This window comes from Eublepharis macularius, chromosome 14 (assembly GCF_028583425.1).
Source record: "Eublepharis macularius isolate TG4126 chromosome 14, MPM_Emac_v1.0, whole genome shotgun sequence".
NCBI classification, from domain to species: Eukaryota; Metazoa; Chordata; class Lepidosauria; order Squamata; family Eublepharidae; genus Eublepharis; species Eublepharis macularius.
Window position 1 is genome coordinate 19,264,510 of NC_072803.1, and position 16,335 is coordinate 19,280,844.

The following is a 16,335-nucleotide window of genomic DNA, read 5'->3' on the forward strand; positions in this document are numbered from 1 at the left end:
GCCGATTCCAGATGACTAACCTTAAGTCGCTTCATGCCGCCCTCTTCCGGATCGCGACGGGGAAAATGCGAAATATCGCGTTTCCTCGCGCGAGTTTTGCGCGTCGTCGCGCAAAACTCACGCGAGGAAACGCGATATTTCGCATTTTCCCCGTCGCGATCCGGAAGAGGGCGGCATGAAGCGACTTAAGGTTAGTCATCTGGAATCGGCCTAGGTCTGGTCCACATGCAGAATGGGGACTTGAACCTGTGAGTTTCCTGGATCCTACACAGCACTGGCTGTCAAGGAAGTTTACAGGCAGAATTCAGATCTTCCTCTCAGGAGCTCAGGGCAACAAACCTGATTTTCTTCTCCTCCACTTATCCTCACAACACCCCTGTATGGTAGGTTAGGGTGTAAGAGAATGGTCAGCAAGTATCATCACAAGCAGGGATTAGAACCTGGATCTCCACAGGTCTACTCCAGTACTCCAGCCAGTATAGCACATTGGCTCAATAGGTGGTTACATAAATGTTTCCATGTGACATTGTTACTGAGAAGATACAGGCATCTGTACTGCATCACTAAACTATAGAAATATTGGACACAAAAAATTACTCATCAAACTCCACCAATCTTACTTTTTTCAAAAAATACAAAGCCTTGCCCACTAAGGGCATTTTTGTTCTGTCCTTACATCACAGTGTGAAAGTTTATTCGCATGACAAAGTGAGAAAGCACCCACAAAGGCTGGGGTGGACTGGCCCTTTAGCTTCTTGAGAAAGTTCTCCAAGGGCCACTGTCCTGGAGAACCACTGGTGGAAAAGGACAGCACTGCAGGGTCTGATTGGCTTGGATCTGGAAAGCGGTGATGATGGCAATGTTCCCTTTGTTGCTGCAGCCCATGTCTGAGCTAACAGGATTCTGTGGCTCTACTAGCTGCCACCACAGAGGTCACTTTGCTCAGCTGGATCCCCAAAATTGTTTTAATGCCCTCCAGTGAAGCCCTCTAATTCAAACACCAAGGAGCTCCAATTCAGAATAAGAGTAAGAGGACAGATTTAGAGAGATTACTACTATAGCTGAGATTTATTTTTAAAGGAACATTCTATAATAGGGTTCCCAGTCCCCCAGTGGGAGCAGGGAATCCCCCACTCACAACCTCTGCCCGCAACTGCCTCTTACCTGGCCAGTGAAGGGGAAATGTGCAGGGAACGTGAACAGGAGTTCTGAAGTGCACTCCTGTACGCTACAGAGCCTTCGTTGTCGCGCTGGGAATGACATTGTTCCTGGTGTGACAACAAAGAGAAGGCCCCCATGTGGAGTGTCGAAAACAGCTGATTTTAAGGAAAATACCCCTGGGGGGGGCTTCCCTTCGTTGTTGTGCCAGGAATGATGTCATTCTTGGTGCAACAATGAAGGCTACAGAGCATGTGCAAACTTTGTGCATGCTCACAGTAAGTACCCCGCTGAGGGCATCCCCCCAAGGCACCCCCCATCCTCAAGCTTGGACCTGGAAACCCTATTCTATAATACAAAATATAATGATGCTCTACAAGTCTAGTATGTTCCAAAATACCTTGCCAAGTACATAAATCAGGCCAAATGCCAGCCTAAGAATACATAATGCTGCTGGGATCCGGTTGTGTTGGGCCTCAATCCTTACTATGAGTATGGAGATGTTCTTAGCATCCCCTGCCTTTTCGTCTGCAGAAATGTCGCTGGGAGCACACAAGCCTAAACCCCTCAAGCACACAGAACTAATTGCAACAAGGCAGAGGGAACACTTCTGCAAAGAAGGCAAGTTCATGACAGCTATTTTTACGGATACTCCCCCCTTCCCTGCAGCGAGCTCTCTCCAAAGCCAACGTTGCATTTCAGGAGACATGCAGTCCATGCGCATTGCAGCAGGAAGGGGGAACTGGCCAGAATCAGCCTCTTTTGTATGGGCATAGCCAGTCCTATAAGAGTAGGAGGAGCAGTTCCTACCAAGTCTCCTTCCCGCTTCAGCCCCCACACCAATGCCATACTATTCTGGAGGGTCCCCCTGATCTCTCAGTGGTGATTTTTCAGGGGAGCTTCCAGGGCAAGGGAAGCCGATAAAAATGGTTTCCACAAATTCATTCCATTCACGGAAATGTCAGATCCAGTCCCAGGTGATCTGGATCTCTGCCATGGGGAGGGGGGCAACTCTCAAAGCACTGATTTCAGAGTATGCCCAAATGAGGCTCCCGGGACTATTTATAGGGGAGCCGTTTAAAAACTGGAGAATGAAACTGAAGCCAGCACTTTGGTGTTCCAGAAGTAAGAAAGGCAGAGGCAAAGATAGCAAATGTCGATAGTTTTACAGCCCAGATGTCTTTTATATGCTAAATCTTAATTGGTCCTAAAACAACCAGACTCTAATTGCAACTCTCTGGGGTTCTTTTCCATTTAAAGTAGCACCTTGGTGAATGTCGTCATTTTTCCTTTTTTTTAAAAAAAATACAAATCTCAGCTGCACTTTACAGAATGTCACAGCTTGCTCTTTGGGGGCTCACAGTACATATGCTTTCTGCCGAGATGTTTCATCCACACACATGCGTATGAATGGAGTAAACCAGTTCCACATCAGTCTCACCTGAATAATTATAACGATGCCAAACAGAGGAGGTCTAGAGCTAGTTTGGGAACATTTAGAAATAAGACGCTGGTAAGAAAGACATTTCAGAATCTAGGAATTGCTTATGTGGGCTAGGGTAGCCAACTCCAGTTTGAGAAATTCCTGGAAATTTGGGGGTGGAGCCTGGGGAGGGGGGTGGAGTTTGAGGAGGGGAGGGAGCCCAGATGTGATGCTCCTCCAGACCTGCCATTTCTTCCAGAGAAACTGATCTCTGTAGACTGGAGATGTAATTTCAGAACTCCAGGCTCAGCTAGAGGTTTGCAGCCCTAATGTGGATTCAGACTGCAGTAAAGTTGCCATTATTTTAACTGGCCCCATCACCTGATGAAGTTGCTGGACAATAGATTCAGGATGAACGACAGGAAGTACTTCTTCACTCAATTCGGTGAGTGGAGTGGAGAGTGCCTTCAAGTCATAGCTGACTTATGGCAACCCCTGGGTTTCATGGCAAGGGACTAATGGAGATGGTTTGCCATCGCCTGCCTCTGCAACCCTGATCTTCTTTGGAGGTCTCCCATCCAATTACTAACAAAGTCCGACCCTGCTTAGCTTCTGAGATCTGATGAGATCAGGCTCTCCTGGGCTATGCAGGTCAGGTAACTGAACTGTTGTGTTTTTTTGCCAGTGGGTGTAGCGCTGGCCATGAGCATGGAAGATTTTAAAGGGAGTTTAAACATATTCATGGAGGAGAGGCCAATCAATGGCTACTAGCCCTACATTATAAAAACACCTGAGAAACTGGTGGTAAACCAGGAGCTATTTGTTAATTATAAAACTCTCGGAAAGAATCTGAAGAAAAACATGTGCAACTTGTCTTTAGGTGTCTTTTGTTCTGCTTGTCTTTGGGTCTAATGGCTGTTTCCATGCCATAAAGATGAAGAAACTGATCCTTGCCTAAAAGTAGTACATATATTAAATCTAAGTTCTGTAAAACTGTAGAAAAGCAGTTTGAGTTTAGCAGGGCTGGCATGGGGCATATAAAGCAGCACCATCAAAACAGACAATATTTAGCCAACAGAAAGGATCCTCTTTGTGTTCTGGTAGTGCCAAGGTCTATCTTCACATTCAAATAATCACATGATATCATTTCAGACTGCAAGCTGGAGACAGGTCACTTTTGAATGTTCTTGCATATCAAAATCTCCATGACTTTAGAACAGGGATCACCAACAAGGTACCTGTGTGAGCACAATAGTGCCTGCCAACACCTTTCCTTGTGCCCACTAAATGTTTAGAAAGTGAGATAGGGCTTTTGCCCAGCAGGGCTTCTGATTGGCCACTGGAGATTTGATTGACTGTGCAGATTTTTCAAAAATATTGCTTTGGCAGAAGCTGCTTCCACAACACAAGAATCTTTACTGAGTGACTGTCAGACTAGGATCAGAGTCCCAGGTTCGAATCCTCACTCTGCCATGTCCATTTGCTGGGTGACCTTAGGCCAATCACATATACTCAGGCTAACCTTCCTCACAGGGTTCTTGTAAGGATAAAATAGAGAACCATGTAAGCTGTTTTGGGTCCCCATTGATGGGAAAGGTGGGGTATAAAGGATGTAAGTAAATAAATAAAATTAACCCTAACCTTTTCCTGCTCTCCCTAATGTGTTAGTTCCGTATCTAACACCTTCCCCATGACAAACACAATTTCAAATGGTACTGCCCTCAAACACAATACCATGAGCTCTTGTACAACATCTCCTTCTCTAGCCCAGTGTTCATGGACTGAGGTAAATTACCTTTGCTATGGGGAAATCCTCTCAGATTGAGTGAAAGAGTAGCTTCAAAATGTATTCTGAGTGAAGTCTACTTCGCAATGAGCAGATATCTCTGATTCCACTCTTATTTTCCTGAAAGTCTGAGCGGTCTTCTTCCCAGCTGGGGTAACAGCAACTGGGGATGGAAGGGATGCCAGCTCTAGGCTGGGAAATTCCTGGAGACTTTTGGAGGGTGGAGCTTGGGGAATGTGGGGTTTGATGAGGGGATGGACCTCAGCGAGGTGTAATGCCCTAGATTCCACCTTCTGAGACAGCCATTTTCTCCAGGGGATCTGATCGCAGTAGCCTGGAGATCAGTTGTAATTCTGGGAGGTCTCCAGCCACCTCCTGGAGGTTGGCAACCCTGGGGTGTTTTCCAATGGGTGGAGAAGACTGCAGAGAAGAGCAGTTCATCTCCCCCCTTTCCAGGGTTGAGTCTGCAGTCCTTATCCCTGTGACCCACAAGCTCCAAGTTCCAAGCTAAATTAAGCATCTGGAGATCTGATCATGGAACTCCAACATCACACGTCATTTGGGCCTTAGTCGTTGACTTATGTCAAGGGTTCCACTGGTCATCTTTGGGTGTGTGCCTATTTGCATGTTCAGTGGATAAAAAGTGTTTTGCTTACCTCCCTGTGGGTCTGGAGAGAAACAGCCCAGAAAGCAAACATCAGATGCACACACAGGGAAATATGATTTAAGAAAATCTACCAGTGTTCACCCTAGCCTATAGTATGTGAAGAAGACAGGATGAAAACACCCTCACCAGATGCAGACTGCGGGGACCACATACAAGTGGAACGTACGACTTTTAACTCCGTCATTAAGATACAGGGCTAAAAATTATTATACCCCATGCAAAAATAAAAGATGTTAGCCTTGGTCTTTCCTATGCCCCACTTGTCCCCCAATTGGAACAACTATTCTTGTTCTCAGTTCTGGAGTTTGTAACTTTCCAGCTTCACCATCCAGGAGTTGCAGAGTGCAAAGTTCTCGAGAAAGGGAGATTGGATGATTTCCCAATACACTGAGCCTCAGGTTTCCTTGGCAAACTGGAGAGGAAAGAGAGAAATTTTTTCCCCTCTAAGTGCCTTGTTTGAGCTTGTACTAGGAGACTTGGCAACCCAAAATGATCCACTGTCGCCATAGCAACAAATGACTAAATAATGACAATTAACTGAAATAGCAGAGGGAATGAGGCCAAGGCAAACACCATAAAATTACCTGCAGTTCCTCATCCCCAACATTCGCACATCAGGCCCCTCCAAACAGCCAATCTTTTAATTAAAATTAATTGCTTATTACTAAAAGAGCAAAAAAAATAATTTTTTTTTCAACACGAGGAATACAGAGCATGAGACTACCTGTCAGGAATCCCTTCCAGATGAAGGCAGGGCCAAGCTAAACAACATTCCCTTGAGCCTTGTGACATGGCCCAATTTCCTTGTGCATGGTTGCATCCCCCAGGCAGAGAACAGTCATGGCCTCCCCTGGAGGTGACTTGATACAAATGGTGCATAATGACAAAATATGACAAAATTCCTGCTGAGCTTAGCTTGTTTCATGGGCTAAATTGCTAGATCCAAAAGCTGGGGTGATGTCACTTCACCCGTCAAGACACAAGTGCAGAGACACAGAAAGATGCTCTCTGGGTCAGCGCTTGCCGTTTCCTCCTGGTAGAAGTTCACAGCCAACTAGGCCTGTGCAAAATCCAAAACATGAAACAAAATCTGTGTACTCCCTTTCATGAGGGCCAACCAAAATGACACAAAACATCTTGCAAGCTTTTGAGCTCAGCAGGACTCTTCATCAGGTTTAATGCAACTGAAAATAAAAGGAAAAGCAGATTTTCCAGGTTAAGGTCCTGTCTTGATAGCTTTAGGTGTTAGACGCTGTCAGGCTCTCAGTTTAATTGCTGTGTTAGATTACAACACTTGCATTCTGGGAAGAAGGAGCAAACCACAGAACGTTACCTGATTTGAAAAAAAAAATGCAGTTCAGCAAGTCTCTCCTGATAGACCCTTCTGATCAGGGCTTTTTTTCTGGGAAAAGAGGTGGTGGAACTCAGTGGGTTGCCCTCAGAGAAAATGGTCACATGGCTTGTGGCCCCGCCCCCTGATCTCCAGACAGAGGGGAGTTTAGATTGCCCTCCGTGCTGCTTGGCAACATGGAGGTCAATCTCAACTCCCCTGTCTGGAGATCAGGGGGCGGGGCCACAAGCCATGTGACCATTTTCAAGAGGTTCCGGAACTCCGTTCCCCCGCGTTCCCCCTGAAAAAAGGCCCTGCTTCTGATGCTGATCACTTGAGACAAGCTTCTACCCCTCTTGGCGGATCTGTAGGCACCAACATGCAAGAGAGAAGGCAGACTGTATGGGAAAAGGAAACCAATGGGGCTGAACCAAGGGGAAACTTGGGCTCTCGGTAGACATTTGTAAGAATTGCCTTATTGGATCACACCAAAAATCCATCTGGTCCAACATCCCATTTCTAGAATATACTGACAGGCGAAACATGAACTTCCCAAGTTGTTGATGCTCAGCATGTGGTTATTGGAGACAACTTGTTCTTTACTTCTTGAGAAGCTAACAGTGCAATTCTAAAAAGAATTACAACCTTCTTAGCCCATTGAAGTCAATGAGCTTAGAAGAGTATAACTTTCTTTGGTGGTGGAGAGTGCCATCAAGTCATAACTGATTTATGGCAACACCTGATGGGGTTTTCACGGCAAGACACTAACAGAAGTGGTTTGCCATTGCCTGCTTCTGCAACCCTGGTCTTCATTGGAGGTCTCTCATCCAGTTACTAACCAAGACTGACCCTGCTTAGCTTCTGAGATCTGACGAGATCAGGCTCACCTGGGCTATCCAGGTCAGGGCAAAACTTTCTTTAGGATCACATTATTAACTGCAGCTTTTGTAGAGATATTCAAATCATGGAAGTGGCCTGAGGTTCAAACACTTCCGTCCTTCTGCAACTGATCCCCACTCTTCAAAGCATCCAGACACTAATTAGCTTTCACAAAAAACAGCAAGAGATTCTAATCACGGGACCTCCTTCCTCATCTAATCTGACCCTGATCAGAGAACCTTAATACAGACTTAAGCTTAATCATGCCCCATTATAGTTTAGTGTTATTAATCTTGCCCAGTAATCAGACTTAATGTGCATTGTCATCTGTGTTGCTGTATTAACACCAAACACAGAGGAACCTTGCAAGAAAGTGGCTGATTTGCAAGAAATGGAAGTATAGTCAATCTGTCAACAGCAAGGATGCAATTTTATTTATTTTCTTTGCAAGCAAAGCATCTCGCATAAATTCTGAAATCATATCCAGGCAGATCGATATCCGTGGAATTAATTAAGTCAAAAAGGCAAGCCATCTGTTTGCCCTGTTGAGGTGTGTCTATTCCCCTCGAGGCGCCTCTGTCAGAGTTTGGAGACTGCTCTTTATTTCGTCTGCATCGGCACATGTGTGAGATTGCACAGATAGGCGGAAGCCAGCCGTACAAGGACAGTGCCAAGATAGTTTTATAATTATGTAAATTCCTTCTTTCCTCACTCTGTTAGATTTAATAACACCTAGAAATTTGAAACTGGAGTCTCTTCTGCTAGCTTAGCTTAACTTTCCAGGCACATACTTGTGAAATAAACTTTTTAAAAAAACAACCAACCCCCCCCTCCTTTCTTCCAAAATGAGAGGCATCAGTATATTGTATGTACACAAGAAGCTTCCTCTGGCTGTACCATTCCAGATTGCTTGAGAGGGATCAAATAAAAACTTGCCCACACTTTTTAAAATCCTTGAACACGCACACAGATGCACACACCCTTGCATGGCAGTGAGATAGTAGATTGGTAGCTTAGGGCAGAGATGCGCAAATAACAGCCTTCATCCAGCTCTTAGGGTGTTTAACAATTTATTGAGAGGCTCTGTCAGCTAGCAATATTAGAAAGCAAGCCAGTACTTAAAAAAAAAACACATCAAAGTTTTGCAAGCTCCTAAGAGCAGCAAAATAACAACAACTGTGCTTATATACCACTCTTCTAGACAGATTAGTGCCCCACTCAGAGTGGTAAACAAGTTAGTGTTATTATTATTATCCCCACAATATACCTGCCAAGCTGGGGCTGAGAGAAGTGGCTTACCCAAGGCCACCTGCTGAGCTCATGGCAGTAGTGGGATTTGAACCAGCAGAGTGCTGATTCGCAGCCAAACCACTTAACTACTGTGCTACAGCAATGAGAGCCAGGGTAGTCAAGTTGTTTCAGCCTGAGAGCCACACAGGGCCGGCGCACCTATTAAGGCCAGGTAGGCGGTGGCCGCAGGTGCGGGGTGCCGGAGGGAGCGCCGGAGGAGGCGCGGCGGGCGGGAGCGCGCGCCACAAAGCACCAGCCTCCTATCCCTCCCACCCCGCGCTGCTGCCGCTGCCAGCACAAGCCCCCGGCCAGGCGCAGCCACCGCGGGCAGGCATCTGCGGCGGCGCAGGCAACCGAGCGGGAGAGCTCGGAGGCTGCCCGCCGCAGCAATTGGGCCGGCAGCGGCACGCGCGCTCCCACGATGACGTCACACGTGACGTCATCACGCAGGCCGGTGCACGAGCGCGTGCGCGCTTGTGCACGCGCGGGGGCGGCCGGCCGGCCACGAGCGTGGCAGGCCCTTGCGCCGCCCCTGGGGCCACATTAGGGTCTCTGCCTGCTTTTGGTGGCTTTGAGGTGCTGGAAACAGGAAAAGCCAGCATTTGATTTGCAGTCCTCAAATACAGGTGCAGACCCAATTATTGCTCTCAAGCTGAAAAATTTACCCACTTCTGACTTCTGGGTTTCGTGGCTCAGCACGCAGCATTCTAGGCTACATCACACCAATATGTTTAAGCAGAGCTTTTTTTCTGGGAAAAGAGGTGGTGGAACTCAGTGGGTTGCCCTCGGAGAAAATGGTCACATGGCTGGTGGCCCCGCCCCGATCTCCAGACAGAGGGGAGCTGATGCATCCTCTTTGTACTGAAAGTTGCTTTGTATGTCGACGTGTTGAAAAGATAATTTTAAAAAGAGATGGCGCTACCTTAGAGCACCAACAAAATGAACTTTCTTCATTGTTGGCTAACTACAGTCTCTGCAATAAGGAACAGGCCTTAAGGTTGAAAGACATGCATTTTGAGCAGATTTAAATCTCTGCACTTTTAAGAAATGCACCATACATTACTTATTTTTGGCTGACTTATGTTAACTTTGGCTCTTGTCAGACATGAGCAAAGTTGATGTAAATCCAAGCAATATTGCACAAGCTCCAACAACGTGACTGTCATTCAGAACTGTAGTGATATATACACATTCTCTGAGGGGACCTTCCCCTCCCTGCCCCCCCCCCCCAAACACAAACACACACAGAGTCAACACAAGTCATTTCTGGCCTGGGTGCATCTCAATTGGCGTGGGATCAATGGTGTGAGGTTGATGGCAATTACTCAATCTGTTGCTCATAAATACATCAAGTAGAGTTCATTTTGTTTTATTTAAGGAGGAGGACATTAGTTGGGTTCAAAAAGCTGAAGACAGTGTGGGCTCCAAGCCACAAGCCCATTGGAAGACCCATTGCTTAGTGGTTAAGCATATGCGTTGCACATTGATCTCAGCCAATACCGGATCCATTCTTGGAACCTCCAACTGAAGAACATCAGCTTGTGGAAAGACGATATGGAACCACCGATCACGTTAGGTAGCACTTTGCTAGGTGGATCAACAGTAAATCAGGATAAGGCAGCTTTGTATCCATGGAGACAAGAAAGCTGAAGTATAAAATTGTTATTGTCAGACGACCACATTCAGGGCCCAAATTTTAAAGGGCTTTAGTGGAGCCTCCAAGTTGCCTTTGTTTTCATTCGTCTCATTACCCAGTAAAATCCCATTATTAGCCTGTGAGCCATTTTGGATGTTCCCAGAGATGACTGGTAGACTGGACTGAAAGCTAATGATTGGCCCAATGTGCTTCATGGCTGAATGGGGTATGAACCCAGGTTTTCCAGTTTCTAGTCCAATAATCTAACCGCTATACTGCACTACCTTGCCCTCCCTTATGGCACACAAATGATAGAACTATGCCTAAAGCAAGCTTTGCCATGTAAACAAAAGCCTTGAAGTGTAAGAACTGTGCTTAGAAGGCACAGTTAGTCCTTTTGGCCAGATTATAGATTACACATGCCATATACTAACCACCAAAAGACTGGGTGGTTAGAGATCAGAGATCCAAAGAGTGGCAACTCGATATCCTAGTTGGATCTGTCCCCCATAGCATGTAAGAGTACTGCTCCTCTTTAACCTACTAGGCATCAATTCAGTGCTATTTGGAGGATGGATTTATTCTCTGGAATAAAACTGAAGTAATTAGACACCCTTCTCATTCAGACTCAGAATCCAATCCAAAGATCCAGTCCAATGTAATACAAAGGACCCCAAAGATGTCACACCTGGCAACAAATAAGTTCAACATGCATGCTGCACAGCAAAAGGGTTATCTAACGGCTTCATCATGCAGCCAGCAAGATTTTCAGCACAGGAGAAGTTACTAATGCCACAAACTGATGCGCTGAGCATTAGTCTGGTTGCACAGTAGTGCAACCAGTGGGCCATGTAGCCACTGCAATCATGCACTGCATCCACCTTGAAACCAGAGCTGCTAGTTTTGGGGAGGGAATTGGCAGATAGCCAATTACCAAGAGATGGTTCCTGGTAATCTGTAGGCACATAGGGAGTAATATACCCCACTGCCCACTAGGCTATAGCATGTTTGATTTTTGCAACTTATTTGTCAAGTGGTTGTTATGGAGCCCAATGCACCATGGGTCTATTGGCTTCTGACAAGAGATGATGCTATGAAAGACTTTCAGGTAGGGGTGGCGTTGGAAGGCAGAAGAGAGCTCTTTTGAGAAGTGAATGCCCATTCCAGCTAGTGTAGTTTTATGAAAAAATTACAAATGAGAGAAAGTCAAAACACTGTGAAAATGGCCTCAAGCAGAGACTGATCCTACAGGCTTATAGCAGAAGCCCCTATAGCCAAGGCTTTACTTAAGACTCCAACCCAGCCAGTTTTCAGTGCCAGATTCAGTCCCTGTAAATGCGCATAATGATAAAGACTGCTTTGGATCATGTCCAACGTGCTTTTCCCACATCACCGACTAAGCGCAACTAGCTTCCACCCACTGGTGGACAGCAGGACGATGTGATAGGCTGGCATTTCTTTATTTGCATCCCAGTTTTGCTCATGGTGAGATATTTGAGCCTTACAACAACCCTAAGAATTTCAGTCCAACATTGTTGGATTGCCATAAGGATGGGGGTGGTTCCCGCCCCCCCCCCCCAGATGCACTTGCTTCTGAGCTGGCGGGGGGTGGGCCATTGCAGAGCCGCTGTAGCAAAGTGGTAAAGTGGCCAGGATGCAAATCAGCACTCTGCTGGTTCGATTCCCATGACTGCCTTGAGTTCAGCAATTGGGTAAGCCACTCTGCTCAGCCCCAGCTCTCCAGCTGTATTGTGAGGATAATGATAACACTGAGTTTGTTCACTGTTCTAAGTGGGGCACTAATCTGTCTAGAAGAGTGGTAATATAAGCGGTTACCATTACTATTATTATCTAGTGGAGCCCCTATGCTTTTTAAAAAAGCTTATTAGGTGAGAAAGTTCAACCTGAGAAGTGAAATGGGGAGGAGTGCTTAATAGTTTCTTTCTTTCTCCCCAAGGTTTTTCCACCATTCAACATTCAAAATGGCCATTCTCTCATGCTTTAAGCTTGTTTCATACCTGATGAAGGTCATGAGAAGTGGAGAACTTGCTGGCACATGCAGAAACTGCTCCTCTACTACTGTCCCTGCTCAAAAAGACCCCTCTCCAAATATCAGCATCATGACTCTGTATGTGCATAACATGGACACATACACATGAAGCTGACATTGAATCAGACTGTCTGCTCATACTGGCGGTAGCTGTCCAGACTCAGTTTTTTCCTATCACCTACTATCTCGGTCATTTAAGAGGGAGACCCAGGGATTGAACCTGGGGCCTTCTGCATGCCAAGCAGATGCTCTGCCACCGAGACACAGCTCCCACAGCTTTACACACCAGAAAGATGACCTTGGCTTGGCTATACAGCAACATTAAAAGTTATATGCCAACCTTTTGAGTTGCAGGACCAGACCCTGAAAAAGTCGCTGTTCTTTCAGAGAACAAGACTGTGGCTTTGACACAAAAAGATACTCATGGTAGAATTTTTAGTCTATGCTTCTCTGAAAGGTACAGGAGCCCTTTCAAGGTCCGAGTGTGGCACCCCTACCCAAGCCTGAGCTGGTGTCACCTTTAATTTTATTGACTGGGTTTTTTTTTTTCCTATTTGAAATGCTGGGCCTGGCGGCATTTAGTGCCAATTGGCAGCCAGAAATATAATTGCAATGATTCCTGGACTTTTTTACCAACAGAACATCATTTCCCCGTAGTCTACTGGTGAGGAAGTGCAGAGACCCTATTCATCAGGCTGTCCGGAGCTAATGGCAGCATTCAGAGAAGGCTAAGAGATGCCTTGGCTATCCTGTCTCCGCTTAAAGGAAGCTCTTATGCTCACAGGCTCTGCCTCACAGCTGGTTCCAATGTTCTGCACTAACTTTATTGAATTTTTTTTTTTAAAAAAACAGTTTATCATTCCTCCTTTGCCACAGTACTGCTGATTAGCTACATATGATGTGAGCCAGCCGTGGAATGGGCAGAGAGGAAGGCATAAAAAGTAGGATTGTTCAAACTTGGTATGGAAGACATGAACTGCGGAGAGATAGGCGGTGAGAAAACAGCAGAAGGGGTGCAAGGGTTAAGGTTGCCAAGTCCCTCTAGCTGTCCTTTTTATATCAGTTTGCTCTGTAGCAATTATCAGGTGATAGTGTGTCGCTCCAAGCCATGAAGTTTCAACTGCAAGTTTCTGCATGTTTATTAAAGGGATGGGTTCCTCCCCCACCTCCTAACCAACCTTAGCAGGGATTCAGGGTGCTGGGCCTTAAGTCCTAATGCTCTGACTCCTGAATACCACCGCCCCCCCCCCATAGACTTCAACCACTTTCACTGTTTGTAAAGGATTCCTTTAGGTTATGGAACCTGTGTGGAGTCTTAGCTGCAGAGGTTGGAAGGCTACACTGAGAAGGGGGCAAAAACCCTCCCCTTCAACACAGGAAGAACGATTTAATTGCCTTTCTCCACTTCACTGCAGATTCCCAACCTACGTGGAAAGCAACTGCTCTGAGATTGGGGCTATTGAGGCAAGAAGCCGAGTAAGGTTCACAACAGTGAGCACTTTCCACTAATGGAACTGCTTCACTGTTGAGGTTAGTTTGAGCCACTAAAAAGATTCAGGGTTATTGAATGACTATGTAGAGCAGATCTCAAAACAGAAGTTGGGCAGGTATGGCGTAACTATGAAGACTTGAAAGGTGGTGATTTCATAGAAATAGGAGTCTGCAAGTTTCCCCATCAGAATTTTGATAACAAAACAAGATAATGGGGATTGGGAACTATAGGAGTCTAGCACTTCACTAAGATTTGGAAATATGGCATGTTTTTTACAGGTTCATGTTGGGTTGAGCTTGTGCCAGAAACCCTCCCTATATAGTTTGCTTTGTCTACAGGGAAGTCATCAAGGGGTTAAAAAGGGAAACAAAAGGGACAGGGTTTCCAGCAAATCCACAAATGACAAAATTGTCAACACTTTGACCTAATAAAAATACTTCAGCAGGAAAAATAATAAATTATAAATTTTTAAGAAACAATTTGGCAGCCAAGAAGCAACATGGCTCCTTAGTAATCATTTGTAATTCCCTTTTATTACAGATTGTTTTGGCTAGAGGGGGCTGAGGGATATAATGTGTCAAACAGGCTAAAAACAAGGCAAGACTCCACTTCCTGCACAAGTACAGGGATTTTACAGAGGGTCACAAAGCAAATGCCTGCACTTTGCTTCAGCTAGCATATTCCATCATCAAACTTCCTTCCAGGACAAAAAAAGGAGGGGGGATATAGCTTTAACTACCAACACATTTTAAAAGCAGAGACTGCTTTTGATAATTGTATTTGTGACTAGAAAATGGGATTTGCATCTTTGTAATCCTGAAGCAAGGAATTACTTTGCCTAATTGAAGCAACGATGGAGGAAAGAAGAGGGACTCCAGAATTCAGCTACACTTTCGAGGGCGAGGCCAAGAAGCCCATGACATGCATTCTGTCCTTTATGTTTTGTAGCTTTCCAAAACCAAAAGATCTTTTGACAGTTTTGTTTTTATTATTTTGGTAAAGTTCCTTCTAGGTCACATGGCAAGTTTTCCTGGTTTACTTTCCTTACCAAGCAGTAGAGTTCCAAAAGTCTTTGTTTCCCCAACTGCTGTATCTTTAACAGCCGCTGTCATCAGGTGATAATGCTCACCTCCAGGCCTTGAAAAAGTTCCACTTATTAATTTCTAATAGACCAACATAACTAACTAACCAACCAAGTTCTGTAGCTCAAGCTGTTATTAAAGGCATAGAAACTCTCTCTTCACCCATCCACCTGGAGCATTAGTAAGAAGGAATAGAAAAGTAATTAAGTTCATAAATGATCACGGATTATTTGATCATTTCAGAAAGCTTTTGTTTGGAATGAATTGTTCCATAGGTAGATGCAAAACACAAGTCCATCTATGAAATGCAGGTCAAGTACACACGCAGTTCACTAGAATAAGCTGTGTCCAATTATTGTCAGGAGCCCAGAAAAAGTCTATGAGGACTTTGCAACCCTGCATGCAATACTGAACTAGAAAAAAAAATTAGATCCTGATAACAATATGGGGAGGTTAATGTATGCCTGTAGGGGTTTGTGTGGCTGTACAAGTGGTGTCTTGAAAGCAGGCATTTGGACTAGCTCTAGTTCCCCCACCCTTCTGGTCGAAGCAATGGCAACCAAAAATGCCACCTTCAATGATAGGAAGCATAGGGGGCAAGTGGCTAACTGCTCAGACGGCCTAGACATTAGTCTAGAACCAAAGGCAAGGACCACTGAGGAACAGGGGAAAATAAATTATTCAGACCCTTCAGAAATAATTTGGTCGTGTAATGGGGAAAAAACGGTTTCCCCATCTATTGGAGGGTGGAAGGTGGAAATAGCCAAGGTCACCAATGGATCAGCGGCTTGTCAAAGCACATGCATAAGGCCACAATATGCTAATACATCAAGCGACAATGAAAATTCCCTTGTAGAGGCAAAGTATTTTTTTCAATGTAGTTTATACCTCTTTCCATCTGTGCAACTGAGGACTAGACATAGTTTATGCATGCTTACTCATAAGTAAGCCCTACAAAGTTCAAGGTTTCAGTATTAATATAAGTTTAGAACCCATTTTTAAAAAAAGGCAGAAAGGGGTGCAAAGAGGGACAGACTAGAGAAAAATTAGCATTGGCATGAAATGGCATTTTCAAAGACTTGCAGGAACCTGCCCTACCCAGCCTCTCCTGATATATGGACAGCTTAGATTGAAAATGGCCTTATAACAACATACTGCTGGAAAGTTGCTAGCAGGGTTTCCCTGTGTGGGTAATGGTTAGGTATTTTATAAAAGGCTGGCCGGTCCTGGTGGTCAAATAATAGAATGACCTGCTAACCACTTTCCAAGGCCCTGGAGACTAGAGTGGAAACAGGGCAGGCAATATTCCATTGCAATATTGTTTTGCATCTTCCTTGACTTTCAATAAAGTAGATGCTGCCATCTAGAGGCTAATGATTTACTTACTAGCAATATTCTTGTTTTAGATGATGATGCCACCAAACCAAGACAATTTGCCTTGTTAACATGTAATTTACTCTATATGCTAAATTTACTCAGTAAGCTTCCTACTGCAATCCTAAAAAAGGATGTTAGCACTCCAGAATGCTAAGTTATTAGGTA